Consider the following 18,219-nt stretch of genomic DNA (forward strand, 5'->3'; position numbering starts at 1 on the left):
CATGTGTGTCTGTCTTAGGGTCCCCCTTTTTACCTATCAGCTTCATTCATTTTTTAAATTTTATTTTAGAAGCACTCTTATTTACATATCCATCCCCCCATTCCCTCGCCCTGCCATCCTTCCATGCTTCTCACCAATCCCCTCAACCCACCTCCCACCATCTCTCCAGGAATAGTGAGGCCCTCCATGGGGGACCATAAAAGTCTGTCTTATCATTTGGGGGAGGGCCCATACCCTCCTTCCTGTATCTGGGTTATCAGCTTCATTTTTACAGCAATTTAATCAGTAGAGTCAATACACACACAACAAAATGCCACCAGATATTTCTGTGACAGTTTGGAATGCTTATTATACAATTTATGAGCAAATGCAAAAGATGCAGACAGTCAAAATCATTTTAAAAGTGAAAAACCAAGTTAGAGGACACACACTAGTGGATTCAGACTTCCCACTGAAGTAGGTATGAGTGTAAGTATACCAGAGACTAATATATATGTTTTGATAAAGTGAAAGATAGTATTTTAGTACTTGTAGCTAGATGGTTTCTGTCATAAATATCTAACTTTGTTGTTGTGTGAAGGTAGCTACAGACAATGCATAAATAAATGTTTCTCTTCTTCCCTCTTACATTTGGTTTTCTCTTCTCTCTTCCCTCACTATCTACCTACCTACACAATACACACAACCACACATGCATTATATATGTCTACACATGCTATTATATCCTCAATTTTAAAAAGCTGAAATTTCAAACCAACCTTGGTAGATAAAAGATGATGACTTTAGCAGGATTCAGATATCTCCATAGTTTCTTAAGAAAAGCTTTTCTTGATCTTTCTGCACCTATGGCATGTTGTCTAAGATCTCTTGGAGAGTCAGCTTTGCAGACCGACACTGCTTTCACTGATGCTCTCCGATGGACTGACAATTCAAAAGGAAGTGATGTCTTGATGTTGATAATAGTAGACAGGATGTGAGCAATGCTAACTTTAAATAATAAGGTTAATCTGAATATAGAGTGCCAGACATCACGTTAGATGGCAGGATGCAGAGGAGGAACACCTACACTGTGAGCTCGGGTCACATGCAGCTTGTTCAGTAGCATCTGCTGGGAATCACAGGAAGTTCTGTCCAGTAAGGCAGGATAGACTCAGAGAACACAACAAACAAAAATACCAGCCATATAGTAGTGATGAAATGCATCATGCAACCCCAATAACAGTCAAATCTTTTAACAGCAAGCCACAGTGGTGCTTTTTCAGTTGCTTAGCAGAGCAGCAGAGACATTACCCAGAGCAGGGCCCACAGAATACCTAATGTGTGTCTTGTGGCAGTAGTGGCAACATAGATAGGACATTCATAGACAGGAAATAGTGCTAATGGTGCTGAGTGTGATCAGGCCTACTATAGCCTACTATATAGGAACAGCTGATCATAATGAGAAAATCACTGGGGACTGGGAAAGTGGCAGGATCAAATATGTAGGGGAGTTAAACCAGGGAGCTTACAATGAAGCAGCATAGGGAGAGGGAGATGGTCTTTCCTGGTTGAACATACTGATAGAGAATGCATTCCTTTGCATTCTGAAGCTCAGGATTTAGAACACTACAGTGTCTCCTGCCAGCCCAAACAGGGCAACGGACAATGAAGGGTTGAAAGCTCCTTAGCAGAGGAGCTTGTGGAAATATGGATGTCTTACTTAGGGTTTCTATTGCTGTGATAAAACACCATGACCAAAAGCGACTGGGAGGGAAGGGTATGCTTCTGCTTACAACACACAGGTTCCACTCCATCACTGAGGGAAGTCAAGGCAGGAACTCAAAGAAGAATCCTAGAGCAGGAACTGAAGCAGAAGCCATGGAGTGGTGCTGCTTACTGGCTTGCCCCTTGTGACTTGTTCAGCCTGCTTTTTTGTAGCACCCAGGACTACCAGCCCAGGGGTGGCATCACTCACAATGGACTGGGCCCTCTCCCATCAATCATTAATAAAGAAAATGTCTCAAAGACTTACCCACAGGCCAATCTGGTGGGGTCATTTTTCTGAATCTAGGTTCCCTTTAACAAATGACACTAGCTTGTGTTAGATTAACATAATGTTAGACAGCACAATAGAGAAATGTTCTTAGTTTCAGTTATTGCTGTAATTTGGGTTTCCCCCATTGAGCTTACTGGAACCTCCAATAGTGTCCCTGGGAACCCAACGAAGACCCAAGTACCATAAAGCATGATCTCTCATTCTCAGGACCACCGCCATGATGTTGGAATTACTGTCTTTGTGTCACAGGGGAAGAAACAGGCACAAAATTATTTTTACAAGCTGAGATGTCTACACTTTACATTGGCCTAGTTTCTATTGGCACTAAATATTGTATTTTCTCTTCTTTACTGACAAAAGGATATTCTCTAGGCTAGACATTCATACAGACTCCAACAGTCCATGCCAGACACCACATCATGTCTCTAGAATTTCTTAAGGTAAGGAAACAAGTCTGGGATAAGATTTGAGAAAACAGGACTGTGGACACAACATAGCCTTGTCCTGGGCTAGAATTTTTCTCTCAACTACTGAAATTAAAAATGGCAAAGAAAACCTCCAGCCACAGCCATGACTATTGACGTAGGAGATACTTTGAGGGTGTAAGAGAGTCTGACTTTTGGGACAGATGATGAAGATGGCTTCCATGCAGCCCCTTGAAGACAGAAACAAGTCTATTTGTGAGGATCTAGCTCTATGTGTTCTTGGTATTTGGTCATCAAATGGGTGATTGGAGGAGGAGCATAATGGTCGTGGACTAGTTGGGATAAATGTCAGAGTAAAAGTGAAACACAGTTATAGGTACTAAGACACTTAAGTGAAGCAAGGTGAATATATTATTCTTCATGACTCGACTCTCTCAGACAGCTCCATGTATTTAGAAGAATTTTCCAATAAACAAGGGTGGACCCCTCTCCTATGTTCAGCTTTGGACTCACTTCCTGCTCCCCTGGTAACACAGAAAGGGAAGTATCACATTTGCTTATCTAGGACTTGAAATACCACAGAAAAGGTAAAGTTATCAGGGGTTTGCTGAGGTCCATTAAAGAAAAGATACTTCTTCTTGGTCAAAATAATGGATTCTGAGTTTTCCCTCTAACCCTGTGTAGAGACATGATACTGATCTGCTCAGCAATTAAAACATTACATACTTTTATCTCCTCCCTTAAGAGATTACCAAGCTGTGCTTGTCAGTCACCTGGCCAAGAGATTGCTAAGGTGGCAGAAGGAATGATGATTCACTTATCTTTAGTGTCGCCATCTCTGAGCTCCCCTCACTCATACAGATAAGTTCGTCTTCTTCTCTTAAGCATACTCAAACTCAGAAAAGCATACCCACCTCCGGGTATGGGACAAAAGCCCAAGCATGCCTTTCCCGACACTCTGGACTTTCTCACTCATCTCTGAAACCCTCATCCCCCTCTCCCAAGGAGTTTCTTTTCAACTTCCATTGCTGGACATGCCAACTTTCTTGGATTCTAACTCAAAAGGCATGTTTTTCTTCCTTTGCTCTTCTCCATCTTCCTCCATGTGGCAGTTGCCTACTCTGTTGTTTTGCTCTGAAAGTCTAATAAAATTGCCATTGAGCTTCCTTCTGAGTGTATTTTTAAAATCTTTTGTGAGGGGGTTGTTTTACATTCTTTTATTACTGAGGGAACCCTGATTTCTCCCACAACACAAGGGATCATTATGACTCGGCTGAGCATGTTGATCTATTGTTGTATACAAATTGTGTGTGTCTGTGGCTAGGTTGGGATAGAGTGAATTGCCCAGCAACATAAAGAACAAAGAAAGGAGGGTGAGGTCTGAGTGCCAGGAAGAGATGTAGTGGAACTAAAACCAAATATCAAAATGAAGACTTATTGGTGTGGTGTGAAGTGAGCAACATGAATAGATTCCATTCTTTCTCTCAGGAGATCCTTAGTGGTATTTCCTTTGCAGGAAGAAAAGCCTTTGTTTGAGAGGAGTCTTTGAAGGGAAGTAGAAGTGTAGGACTTAGAATATAAAGAGACCACACACATGCACACACACTCCCCCACATGCACACACACACACACACACACACACACACACACACACACACACACTAGTTGTAGAAATAGCAACTGGTCTGAAATAAACAGGTACTTTCTCTTTGGGGTCTTTCAACAGTCAAAGGGATAAGAATTAATATTTTTTCTCAACTTTTATAAGATAGCATTGGAACAGAGAGTGTGACTGATTTGCTCTTAACACTGTGGATGGAGCCCAGGGATGGAGCCTCCCTCAGTGTTCTCTCTTTTGCCCAGGCCTATATAATCCTAACATCACAGAACTATTCGTTATACATGGAGGAAAGGAAAGCCTGGGGTTAGTTTTCAAGTTAAACCTACGTTTGACATAAAAATTATGGGTTAAATAAAATATAGCAGAAACAAACTCCAGAGGTGAGGAAGGAGATTGGTTAAAAGGTTGATAAAACTTCCAAAATGAATTAGCTAAAACCAGAAATACAACTTTACTCTTCAGAGATAATAAGAGCAATGAAAATAGTAAGTACAGCAAGTGTGGCATATGGAGAGTGAGAATAAAGGATAAGCTCACTTTGCTTACACTTGTCGGTCAGTTACAATAAAAGAACACCTACAAGTCAACTATGATTAGGTGAAGAAAGGAAAGAACAAAAAAGAAAGTCAGGCCACAGGGATTCTTCAGAGACACTATAATATAGAGATATTATAGAGATATGGGTAGAATCTGACCAAGGGCGGATGGCTCACTCCATCATCTCCTACCTCAGAGAGTAGACGGGACTCCCTTTAGAGGACACACCTAGAAAGGAGGTTCCCAAGCGGAAGAGGATAAACCCTTAGGGTGCAGAGAGGCACCAGGAAGTGAGCGTAGCTTTTCTAGACAATCTCTCAAAGCCTTGGTTGGCTGGAGGGTGTGGGAAGGAAATCAGGATCTTTGTTGTTGGGACATAGTGCCCTTTAGGTTGAACATGTGGCTTTAGGGTCTCTGGGAGACATCACCAGGAGACTGGAGGGATGAGGGGAGTGTTGAGGTTTTGGCTCTCTCTCTCTCTTTTTATTTTTTAAATTTAAATTAGAAACAAGATTGTTTTACATGTCAAGCCCCATTCCTTCTCCCTCCCCTGCCCCTCACTAACACCCTTCCTATCCAATACCATTTCTACTCCCTAGGGAGAGTGAGGCCTTCCATGCAGGGGTCTTCAGAGTCTGTCATATCCTTTGGGATAGGGCCTAGGCCCTCCCCCATGTGTCTAGGCTGAGGGAGTATCCCTCTATGTGAAATAGGATCCCAAAATCCATTCCTATGCTAGGGATAAGTACTGATCTACTACAAGAAGCTCCATATACTTCCGAGGCCTCCTCACTGACACCCACATTTATGGGACCTGGATCAGTTCCATGCTGGTTTCCCAGTAATCAGTCTGGGGGTCAAGAGCACCCTCTTGTTCAGGTCAGCTGTTTCTGTGGGTTTTACCAGCGTGGTCTTGACCCCTTTGCTCATCACTCCTCCTTCTCTGAAACTGGATTCCAGTTCAGTTCAATTTTTAGCTGTGAGTATCTGCTTCTACTTCCATCAGCTGCTTGATGAAGGCTCTAGGGTGGTAAATAATTTAGTCATCAATCTCATTATCAGGGGAGGGCATTAAGGTAGCCTCTCCACTGTTGCTTAGATGGTTAGTTGGTGTCATCCTTGTAGATCTCTGGACATTGCCCTAGTGCCTGATTTTGCTTTAAACCTATACTAGCTCCCTCTGTGAGCTGTGAGTTGGCAAAGGCAGTGACTTTCCACAATGCATGGCCATCCTTTCCTACAACTGCAACTAGGTCTTACTCATTCTCTGGGAACTGATTCTTCCCTGGCTGTGTTTAGGGGTGGACACAGGCCATTACTAGTGCCCTCCTTAAGGTGACCCATTGTGTATTTCAGTGCCCCTTAACCCTGTCTGTCACTGCAAACAGTCAGCTCAAGGAACATTCCTCAAACATTTCAATTTGGGCTAGCAAATTTCTGGCACCTTCTCAGGTTTCATATATACAAAGGAGAGTAACATTGAAAAGCAAATAAAACAATCTGTGAAATTTATAGCAGTCAGTCTGGGAAGCAAGGTCTGAATGTCATCTTGATTCATTCTTCCCTTTTACTTATTTATATTTGGGACAGAGTCTATCCATGTACCCCAGGCTGGGCTGCAATTTACTGTGTAGCCCAGCCTGACTTTAAGTGAATGCAATACTCCTTCATTCTTCCACATACTAAGATTAAGGGAGTATGCAACCACGTCAACTCTCACCTTGAAATGGTCTTGGTAATCTTATGGAGATGCCCCATTCTGTTTTTATAAGGAAGCCTCATGCTTCCTTTCTTTCCTTGAAGAAAATCTCAGGGTCCTTGCATGCAGTTTCTCAGTGTAGAAACAGAAGGATATGAACAAAATTCTTAACAAGCCCTGGAAACAAATCCTTACCTTTCTTCTGTTCTTCTGTCAGGAGTTGGAGAGCTATTTGTCCTGAGTACAGAGAGTCTTCTGGGGTTGCAGATGCCAGAGTATCCTTTATTCCTGCTAGGAAACACTCACAGGAGCTTTATTGAGAGTTAGTGACCAAGTGAGACTTACATAGATGCTGGGCAGCCATGTGATTTCTTGTACAAGGACTGGGGGGGGGTTAATAAGAGACCAAATCAATGTAAGACACAATTCTTCACTGAGATGTTCTGGATGACTTCCCAGTTTCCACTCATATGAGCCTCCCCCATCCCACCCTGTATGGTATCCCCCCATCTCTGTAAGTGAGTGCCATTCTGAAGCTTTAATTGTCAATTATGAGCCCAGGCAGTAACAACATTAGCTAAATTGAGCTGCTTGTGAGATTTATAACTAAAGTACATTATAGTGTTTCTAAAGAATCCCCATGACCCATCTTTCTTTTTTGTTCTTTCCTGTTCTCTTCATGAATCACAGTTGACTTGTAGGTGTTCTTTTATTGTAACTGACAGACAAGTGCAAGCAAAGCGAACTTATCCTTTATTCCCATTCTCCAGAAGCCACACTTGCTGTGCTTACTATTTTCATTGCTCTTATTATCTCTGAAGAGTAAAGTTATATCTTTGTTTTCAGTTATTCATTTTGAAAGGTGAATCAGCTGAATTCTCGTATTACACAACTTATCTAGTGTATGGACTTTCCTCAACTCAATGCATACAATTTATTATCTACTTTTGTTCATTGTAGATAGTAAGGTTTATAAATGTTATCTCCTATGGTCTGTTTTCTTGCGCCACACTTTATAGGCAGATTCAACGTTTTGACATTGAGAAATTTTTTTTTTAAATTCGGTTTTAAGCATTTAGAAAACTCTTCAATGGATTTTTTTTTACAGGATATAAAACACCAATAAGGATTCTTTTCAAACTTGCATGTAGAAGCCTTAGTCTCTAGTACTGCGGAACCAGATGGTATTTTAAGATGGGGCCATAATGAAATGATTAAATGGAGATAGACTCATGAGCAAGCATCCCAACTCAATATGCCTGGGGATATTGTCTGATTAGCATTCAGGCATGAAACAAGAAGAGTCACCATGTCACCTCAGGAGTCACCAACAAACCTCAGGAAAACCCTTGTTGTCAACTTCTTCCCTGAGATATCCAATGCTCAGAAGATTGAGAAAATAAAATCCTGTTTTTTAAGGAATCCAGTTAGGGTGACTTTGTTTTAGAACTCCAATTAGACCTATAGTGTGGCAGGCAGTTTTTTTTTTTTTAGTAATTTTTTAAAATTTAAATTAGAAACAAGCTTGTTTTACAGGTCAATCCCAGTTCCCTCTCCTTCACTCCTCCCCTGCCCCCCATGGACCTCCTATCCCATACCCTTTCTGCTCCCCAGGGAGGGTGAGGCCTTCCAAGGAGGATCTTCAAAGTCTGTCATATCATTTGGAGCAGGGCCTAGACCTTCCCCTGTGTGTCTAGACTGAGAGCAATTTTTTTTTTGCAGGCTTTGGAGCTGTAGAGTGAACAAAACTAGATGATGGTTTATATACTCATGTATTTATTTACTCATTTTAATGATTCTTTAAAATATTACATGCTTCTAATTGAAATAGAATTATATTACTTTCCTCTTCCCTTTCCACCTCCAGCACCTCTCAGCAACCCTCCCTTAGACCCCTTCCATACTCCTCCACTTTCAATTTTACCACCTTTTATCTTAAATAATATTCTTATGTTTGAGTATGCATCTCTATGCATTATAAAGATATAGAAATGCAACCTGCTGAGTCTGCTTTTATTGTTTGTGCACATATGGTTTCATTGGAAAGCCAATAATGGGGTTATCCCTGGGACAGGCTAAGTCTCCTCCCAGTGATCATTAGCTGCTTGGAGGTTTTTTTTAAGGGGTGGGACCTCATGAAATTTACCCTTCCACCTTAACATTTCCATTGATACGATATTGTTCCTATCTTATTTATGCAGCCATTTCTAGGAGGGACACGTTCACAGCAGACTTTCTGGTATTCTGGCCCTTACAGTCTTTATGCCCATCTTCCATTATGTTCTCTGAGCCATCGATGCAGGAGCTGTGAAGCAGATGTATCCATTGGTGCTGGGCTGCCCATGATCTGTTGATCTCTGCCCTGTGTCCAGCTGTGGTTTTCTGTGATGCTTCCATATGCTCTACAGGCAGGCTTCTATGATGAGGAGTGGTAGCTGCATTTATCTGTGGCTATAAAAATGGATAGAATTTAGAATGTAGTAAAGAGTTATTCTCGTCTAGCAAAGATCAGAAGTAGATTCTTTTAAAAATATATACTACAATTTCCTTTAAATAAGCTATAGAAATGACATATAAGGGCATATGATCACAAAGTTCACTAGAATCAACTCCAAAAGGTGGAGCTTTGTGAAGTGAACACAAGAATTTGGTCACAAATGAGAATGGGTTTGGAAAAGCCCTCTTTTTTCTTTATTTTTTATTTTTTTATTGATTTTTTTATTAGTTCAAGTTGGGAACAAGCTTGTTTCACATCTCTTCTCCCTCTCCCTCCCCTCATCCCCATCCCTCCTTCCCCATCCCTGACCTACCCCCACCCCATCCACCTTCCATTCCCCAGGCAGGGTAGGGCCCTCAACGGGGGCTCTGCAAAGTCCACTAAATCTTCCTGGGTTGGGGCTGGGCCCTTCTCCATGTGTCCAAGGCCAGAGTGTATCCCTTCTGAGGGATGGGCTCTCAAAGTCCCTTCTTACACCAGGGAAAAATACTAATCCACTACCAGGAGCTCCCTGGAGTGCAGAGGTCTCCTTATCGACATTCATGTTCAGGGGTCTGGATCAGTCCTGTACTAAGCCCTCTCTTTTTTTATTGTGTTAGCAATTTATAAGAGATTTGAGACTCTTCTCTAATTATAAATGTCCAAGTTTCTTTAAAGATACAATATAAAAAAATTAAGATACATCATAGGAGTTAAAGTACCACTCTGAAAACAAAAAGAAAATACCAATAAATACTTATAATAATAATGATGTATTGTAAAAATAATTCAACCCTTTAAGTTAAATCACCAAGAAATCACTATAAAGTTCTTAGAATGTTGTCAGCTTATCAAATAAGAATGAAATTCACTTGCATACCGATGATATTTAATAGTGATTTAGTCAACTTAAATTACAGTAAGAAACATTGTAAATTTATGCTATGAAAAGCACAAAAAAGAATTCTAGTAAATTTTGGGACCCACTGAAAGGAAAATCACACAAAATAAAGGGATGTGGAAAAGCATACAAGCAAAGTTCTTGTTTAAGTTACCAAGAAGTCACAAAACCCACACCTAAGCATGGCAACAAAAATAAACCCATGAGACAGAGGGATAGTTCATGAGGCAAGAAAGGTAACGCCATTAGATGTGACAGAAACGATTGACAAAATAACAATGATAACATGAAGCAAATAGGTACCTATAGCTTGGTGCTTTAAAACTCTGCAGCAGGCATGTTCCAGAACACAGGACCAAGAGAAGGATACTCTGCTGGGACAGAGTTCCTGAGAGAAAACAGTTTGCTTTTGCATATAAGGTGGGATGCTGCCAGGACAAGAAACATCTCAAAACTATTTTTCCAGCATGTATCTTTCTATTTCCTTTTTCCTATAACCATCTCAGTTTCACATTCAAAATCCAATGATGTGTCATGATCCCCCAATTGAGAGGCAGCTTTGCTGGCAAGGAAAATCACTACCATGTGTCCAGCCCTACAATTGGATTCATTATTCTGACCCACAACTGGAAAAGAGCAAACAGGGTCTGAATGCAACTGTTCTATGAACAGTGTCCCTTCTTCCAAGTGCATTTTGTTCTTGTCTTTTTTCAATTAAAAACCCCCAATTTTTAGCATAGACTGCCACCCTTGTTGCTACTATAGGCAACTAGATGATTCTTGTTACCCACTGCAACACTGCACAATCATCATCATCATCACCATCATCATCACCATCATCATCATCTTCTTCTCCTCTTCCCTTCCTCCTCCTCCTCTTCCTCCTACCTTTCCTCCTCCCCCTTCTTCCTTCAAAGAATTTTTGTTTTTAATTTTTCATGGACCAACAAAATGCTACATCATAAAACAGAAAAAGTTGTACAGTTGCAGTGTGTGGGGGAGCCAACTTCTTGTGCATTAGTATTGCATTATAAATAGCAATATGCAGATATTTCTCCTTGGACCTCAGAACTGGTTCTGTGATGAACAAAACCAAGAGAAATCATAAACCAAGTAAGTGTGGTCTCAGGCACACTCTGGACTGCCTGGGGCAGAAAAGAGTTCAAATGTTACAATAACAAGGCTCTGCCTCGTCAGACTACATTTCCAAGCTGGTACCAGGTTAGGCACAGGAATATATTTAAATATAAATATGTAAAACATGAACTTTTAATTTTTTATTATTTCAAACAATTTTAAAATTTAAATATATTTTGATCTCATTTTTCCCTTCCCCCAAGTTCATCCAGACCCTTTCCTCCTCTCTACTCACCTAACTTTAAGTTCTTTCTCAAAAAACAAATCACAAAATCAACATGACATAACGCCCAAAACCTACAAGATGAACTACAACATCACCCAAAAAGGCAAGCCCAAACAAACAAAAATCCCCACCCCACCAAACTATAACCAAATAAAAGCACATGCACAAAGTTGTGGAGTATATTACTTGGTGGTCAACTATGTGTGAACATGAGATCGGCCCTGACGTGGTTGATATACCCTGTGTCATTCCATTGGAGAAAACTGTTTTTCTTCTCCCAGTCTGTATAAACGACAGTTCATTGCCTTTACCTTATTGGCAAGGTTTACATTCATTCATTCATTCTTTTAAAAATATAACAAAGTAAAATATAACAAGATAAAACAAAGCCCCACGTCAAAGTCAGACAAAACAGACCAACAGAAGGAAAAGGGCCCAAGAGAGGGCACAAGATTCAGAGACCCACTTGTTTCTATGCTCAGGAATACCATAAAAACACTAGGCTGGAAGCCATAGTATGTATGCAGAGGACTTTGTGCAGCTCTGTGCAGGCCCTGTGCATGCTGCTTCAATCTGTGAGTTCAAATGAGCTTTGCTTTCTCGGTGTCCTCCATCCCCTCTGGCTGTTACATTCTTTATCTGCCTCCTTTCCCACAAGGTTCCCTGGGCTTTGAAGGGCGGAAATAGATTCTTTTCTAAGGTCCATGACCTCATTAGCCCCAGGAAGATGGCTAGGTGCCCAGTGCCAGTACTGATTTTCCTCCTTTTGACCAGGCCTTAGGTCCCATTAGACAGCTGGTGGTTGCCACCAACATGTAAGTGCCACTTCTTTTACTTGGTGGTCAACTATGTCAATAAAAACGTAAGTGCACGTTTTTACCTTTCTTGCCATGCTAGTAATTTTTGTTGTTCACAGATGTTATAGCTGTCTAATCCACCTGATAATTTGCATAGAAGTTTCTGAAACAATGGAAGCTAGACTGTAGAAAGAGGCTTTCAGGCCAGATGTAGCTTGAATTATAAATGATCTCTCCTTCCTTCCTTCCTTCCTTCCTTCCTTCCTTCCTTCCTTCCTTCCTTCCTTCCTCCCTCCCTCCCTCCCTCCCTCCCTCCCTCCCTCCCTCCTTTCTTTCTTTCTTTCTTTCTTTCTTTCTTTTCTTCTTGAGCTCATTCTTGAAGGAGTAGAATGAGCTCTCTGAAAAATTAAATAGACTTAAAGAAGTCTGACTAGTTCTCCATCTCTTAGGTGAGTACAGAAGGATGGTGTTCTAGGGCCCCAGGAAATGGAGTTGTAGGAAATGCAGTATCACTTAAACTACAGAGAGATTTTCATCTAGTTTAGGAATGTGAAGTCACTTTTGATCCAGGTAAGAAGGTTGCAGAGGCATGGTAGTCCGTCTCTTCCATGAAATGATATAGCCACTCTGAAGACATCTCTTTAATTTTCTGAAACAATTAAGCATACATTTAGAATATAGTAAAAGAAATGCATTTCTAACATTTATTTAGGAGAATGTTAAGTCAAATTAGTCTGGCATATAAAGACAAATAGTACTATGATCTCACATATGAAATATAATAAAGTTGAACTCACAGAAGTGGAAAATAGAGTGGGAAGTAGAGAGAGAAAAAATAGAAAGTTTCTGATAAAGTGGCACAAAGTTTCAGTGAGAAAAGAAGAGTGCTTTTAAGTTCTACTGCATTTTAAGTATAGTGAAGTCAGCAATAATATGTTTTGCATCTAATCATAAAGATGATTGAGTGATAGTTATAGTAATCACCTTGATTTAATCATTCTCTATTATCTACATAAATCTCACAAATTTGATCAAACCACACAAATGTGTATGAGTTAATAATAATAATAGAAACTATGTACACAAAAGATTATAATAGCTTTGAAATGAGGCAAAGGTCATTCTACTTCTGAATAGTCAAATAAAAAGTTCATCCATAAGTAACTGAAAATAATAACAAACTGTTGATATTTGGGTGGCTCTTGAGACCAGTATACTGACTGATGAAAGCCAAGTTCAAAATGTTAGATTCTTAGTTTTCTTTTGCTGTAATAAAACTGACTAAAAGTAACTTGGTAAAGAAATTGAAGAGAAGTTGAGGCAAGAACTCAAGGCAGGGACCTGGAGGCAGGGAATAAAGCAGAAGCTTGAGAGGAACACTCTTTACTAACTTGATCATCATGGCTAGCCCAGCCTGCTTTTTTTTTTTTAATTCTTTTAAGTGTTTTAACATTTATTTGTGTGTGGATGTGAACATGCCACAGCACACGTGTGGAGACAGAGAACAACTTGAGAAAGTTATTCTCTCCTTCCATAATGTGGGTACTGGGGAGTGAACTCAAATCCTCAGGATTTGCAGCAAGCCCCTTTATCCATTGAGTCATCCCACTGGCCTTACTGTTACTGACTTCATCATGCTATGCTATTTGTCTAATTTGTTGAAAAAGATGTCCCTTTCCTTTCGGCCTTACATAAGGCTATACTTTTTTTTTTTTTAAGTACATCTTCAGCTGCATCTCAAAGGACTGATGAGCTCAAAATACTTTTAAAACACCCCACTATGATTGCCTCATTCTATTAATCATGCCAACTTCCAGAAGAAAGGGAGCATTTTCCCCTGCTTCCCAGAATCCTCATCAGCGCCCGACAGGGGCTGATGGCCACGTGGGAACTACCAGGCCTGGCCTTGTAGGTGACCAGCTTAGAGCCCACTCCCAGACCAGGCCCTCCCTTGTCCAGTATTCCATGGAGACGTGCCCAGCCAGGAGACGATTCAGCAGAAGTGAGTCCTGGGTGTGGCCACCTTGTAGAATAGGCAAGACTGTGCCCCACCCTGCATGCTGCCTCCTGAGTGCAGGTGGAGAGAAGGCCAGCATTTCCCCGTTGTGGTCCACGCGGGTTGGGAAGGCAATCTCATAGCTTTCCAAACTGAACAGGAGTTCATCTTGAGATCTGAAGGCAGGCGTAACCTTGAACGTGAGGCCCAGCCCCACGGCAAGGGCCCAATGGAGAATCTGGCAGGCAGAAGCCATAGGGGCTACGTGTCCACAAGTCTCTCCCTAGCCCGGCTGCTGGCAGCCCCTACAGTGCTGTCTCCCCTGATCACAGTCTGGGCAGCATCACCAGTCTCCTGTGTGCTTGGTGCCTCTGTGGCTGCACAGTCTTGCCGCCCAGCGCGCAGAAAGGGAGGGAGCAAGTGCGCAGCAGTGTGGCCGGGAAGGGGGCGCGGGAAGGCACTCACTTCCTGAGCAGCCTGACAAATTCATAAACAAACAAACAGACAAACAAACACACAAACAAACCCCTCCCGCTGCTGTTGCGGCTGCAGCTGCCGCCCAGGGCCTCAGGCTGGACCACAGCCAAGGATCCCAGGTTATCCCGCCTTGCGAAGGGGCCCCGCAGAGTGGAGATGATCAGGAGGAATTTGGGGTGAGAGTTAGGATGGGGAGTTGGGGAAGGTTGCAGGGAGGAGGAACTTAGGGGCGGGAATGGAAGGCCAGGGTGAGGGGAATCTCAGTCTGCTTTTTAATACCATCCAGGACCATCTGGCCACAGGTGGCACCCTCCCCAGTGAGCTACATTAATTTGTAATCAAGAATAAGCCCTATAAGCTTGCCTCCAGGCCAATCTTGTGGAGGCATTTTCTCAATTAAGTTTTCCTCTTCTGAGATATGTCTAGGTGTGTGTTAATCTGACAAAAACAAAACAAAACAAAAAACAATGAAAAACAAAATAGTAATTCAGTAAGAGAGGTTCAGAACAAAGAAAAAATCAAATAAAATTTATTGATAATACCAAGAAGCACAGAGATTCTTATTTTACTTTTAGAAATTTCATTAAGGAAGTCTAGAAAAATAAGACTGAAGAAAATTCATAAATTCCTGTCTTTGATATCTGCCACTGGAGAATAATGGTTAAAAAGATTTTGTCTGTATATATATAACTCAAAGGTAGACATAATGTTTGTTTTTTATGTGTGGCTTCTTGTATTTGATCCCTAGTACTGAAAAAAAAGTTACAAAATACATCAGAAGACATTGGGATATTTCTGATTTATTTAAGAGGTTGACAAGATCATACGACTGTCAATGGTGGCAGGGCAGTGTTCAGTCTAAAAGTCACATGTGACTCTCCAGGGAGGGGGCTTTTCATAGGTGCTCCATATTGCTTCCTGACACCTCCAGGGTCTCCTTAATGAGGCTACTTCCATGTTCATCTCCTTGGGAGGACCACTGAGACCCCCCTGGAGAAGCAGCTTGAGGTCCTACTCTAGAATTGACTAAAGGAGCCAACAACTGGAATGATGCATCTCTTCACGTAAGACAGGACAACTGTAATCAGACAAAATGACGGGAAAAATGTCCCAAATCCAGATTCAGAGGGACAGGTTGATGCTTATGGCAGGTCAGAGAGGAGGGAAACCATCACATTGTGAGCAGGATGGCCACAAGCAGCCCTATCAGGGACAAGCTGGAGCCAGCCAGCCAGCCATAAACACACACACACACACACATACACACACACACACACACACACACACACACACACACACACACACACACAACCAAGCCATACATTATTACATTATTGACAACAATGAGGTGCCTACCATCTCTAAATCAGCATATAGGATGCCACCATAACTCTTTTGTTGGATATTCAACAGCAAGGAAAGGGCCCAGGATTAGGTGTACATGACAAGCAATATTTTTTTTGGTGGCAGCAATAGTATTAGATGGTCATAAGTAGATCAGGTAGTGCTTGATGCAAATGTTGAGCATGCTTGGTTCTGTGATGTTTGAAAAGATCAATGCCTTGGTTAAGAAACTGGAAACAAGTGTGGAAGGATTGGAGAATATTGGTGTTTTCTGCCTGGGAACTTAAAATGTGGGGGCACTGGAAGAAATTAACTCAGGCCAGATTGAGAATTTAGACAGAACTATTGCTGAACACACAGAAGCTCAAAGTCCAGCGTTCACCCATATTTGCGGCCAGATGAACTAGGGCAGGACAGACACATGCAGACTTGGGAATCAGGGTCCCTAAGTCACAAAGTGAGGAAGGTTTGTGTTTCTTCCTGTGAGCTGAGATAATTGTAATCCCCCACTGATGCTCTTGGGAACAGAAAGACTCAACATCTTCTATATGATTACTCATTCTCAGGACCACCCTGCCATGTGGAAATTACTGAACCTATGTTACAGGAGAGGGAAACAGATGAATGCAGAGAACAGATTATTTTCCAAGCTCTAAAGCGTTCATTAACAGAGATTCAAACTGAGGTCATTTGATCATAATATAGTGCTTTCTTTGCAACATGGATCCACTGTGGATGTGAGACAGGCTTGTGCTAAAGACCTGAGGATTGTTCTACCCAGGGATAGACATTTTGTCTTGACTGCAGAAATACAGGAAGATGAGAGATGATGTTGGTACCTTTATGACTAAGAGTAGACACACAAACAGGAGAAGGAAGTATGGTGATATATTGTTTATGATTTAATAAAGCCACTGGAGATGAAAATACAAAGCTAGCTACAGTCATAGAACAAGGAAATGGTGATACACACCTTTAATTTCACCACCCACTCTAGCTAGCTATAGAAGCCTGCAATGCTGGCACATACCTTTAATCCCAGGACTTAAGAGACAAAGGTGGATGGATCTCTGTGAGTTCAAGGCCACCCAGGGCTACATAGAGCAAACCAGTCTAAAAGAAACATAGCTCACACAAAGGAGATCTCAGCACTTGGGATCCCATGCATTTACTGCCAGATCTAGAGGGGTATATAAGATAGGGGCAGTGTATTCAGTATTCAATCTCAGAGATTTATTCTCCAGCCACACTGAGGACAGGACAGCCCTTTCAGCCTGAGGTAGAGGTTAGAGCAAGTGGCCAGCTGCTTTGCTTCTCTGATCTTCAGCTTGAACCCCAATTTCTATCTCTGAGTTTTTAATTATTCCTGTTACAAGGAAGATCCAGATTTATGGGCTTGAGAGTCTTATGATCTTTGTTGGGACAGATGTGAGAATGGCTGAGCCTGATGGATTACAAATGGCTCACTCTGTCAGCTGTTGAAGACAAAAGCCATAGTGTCTAGCTGTAAGTACTGCACACTATGCTCTCACTACTCAGTAAATGAATGATTGTATGAGCGAGGAGCCTGGTGGTAATAGGGTATTTGGATTAATTGGAAAAATAAAATAAAAATACAGTTAAAGCTACAAGGACACATAACTGGGGTGTGATGAAGGAAATGGCTTTCGTTGTAATTCTTTTTGTGAACACTTCCTTCTGTCTTTGGAGCAATTACTCACATAGGTCTAAATAACTGAGTCTGACCATTATGTGCTTTTAAAGTTAATACCCAGTGAGGCTTTTCCAAGCACTCTAGAAACATTTTAGTGCCCACTGTGTGTGGGTTTGGGTTTGTATTTGAGCTGATCTGCCCAGAAACATGGGGGAGGGGTCAGTGAGGAGAGATCTGGGTACCACTGAAAATGATGCCATTAGAGGAAGAGAAATATCTGCAGAAGACTACTGAGTGAGGTGCCATGTAAACATCCTCCCCTCCCCTCAGGACTACCTTAAGAAAATTAGTTTTCAGATAAAAAACTTTTTCCGTGTGTGTGTGTGTGTGTGTGTGTGTGTGTGTGTGTGTGTGTGTGTGTGTGTGTGTGTAGCCCAAGGAGAACATAGGTACAGTGTAGGGTTTGGAATACAGGGAAATGTTTATTAAGATTTCTACTCAGAAAACATGATTAGCTCACATCTGGGTCAAAACCAGAAGATGATTGAGTTTATCAGGTATTTTCTGTTTTAGCTCCATTATGAGCTTATGATGAAGAAGCAATTTCATCTCTTTATAGAAAATGGGCTTGTAGCTCAGAGGATGAGTGATTAGCCCACAGCCTCACATGTTGTGAAGTTGAACTCAGCTCGCAGCCCCAAGGCCTGTTGCTTTTTTTCTATTTAAAAATTTAAATCAAAATACAATTACATAATTTTTCCCTTCCCTTTCCTATCTTCAACCCCTGTGGTGCATTGTACCTCCAGCATCTCCCAAGCCCCCTTTATGCCCTTTCAAACTCATGGCTCTTTTTCTTTAGTTATTATTGTTATACATGTGTATGAATACATGTAT

This window comes from Cricetulus griseus, chromosome 3, assembly GCF_003668045.3.
Source record: "Cricetulus griseus strain 17A/GY chromosome 3, alternate assembly CriGri-PICRH-1.0, whole genome shotgun sequence".
Taxonomy (NCBI): Eukaryota; Metazoa; Chordata; class Mammalia; order Rodentia; family Cricetidae; genus Cricetulus; species Cricetulus griseus.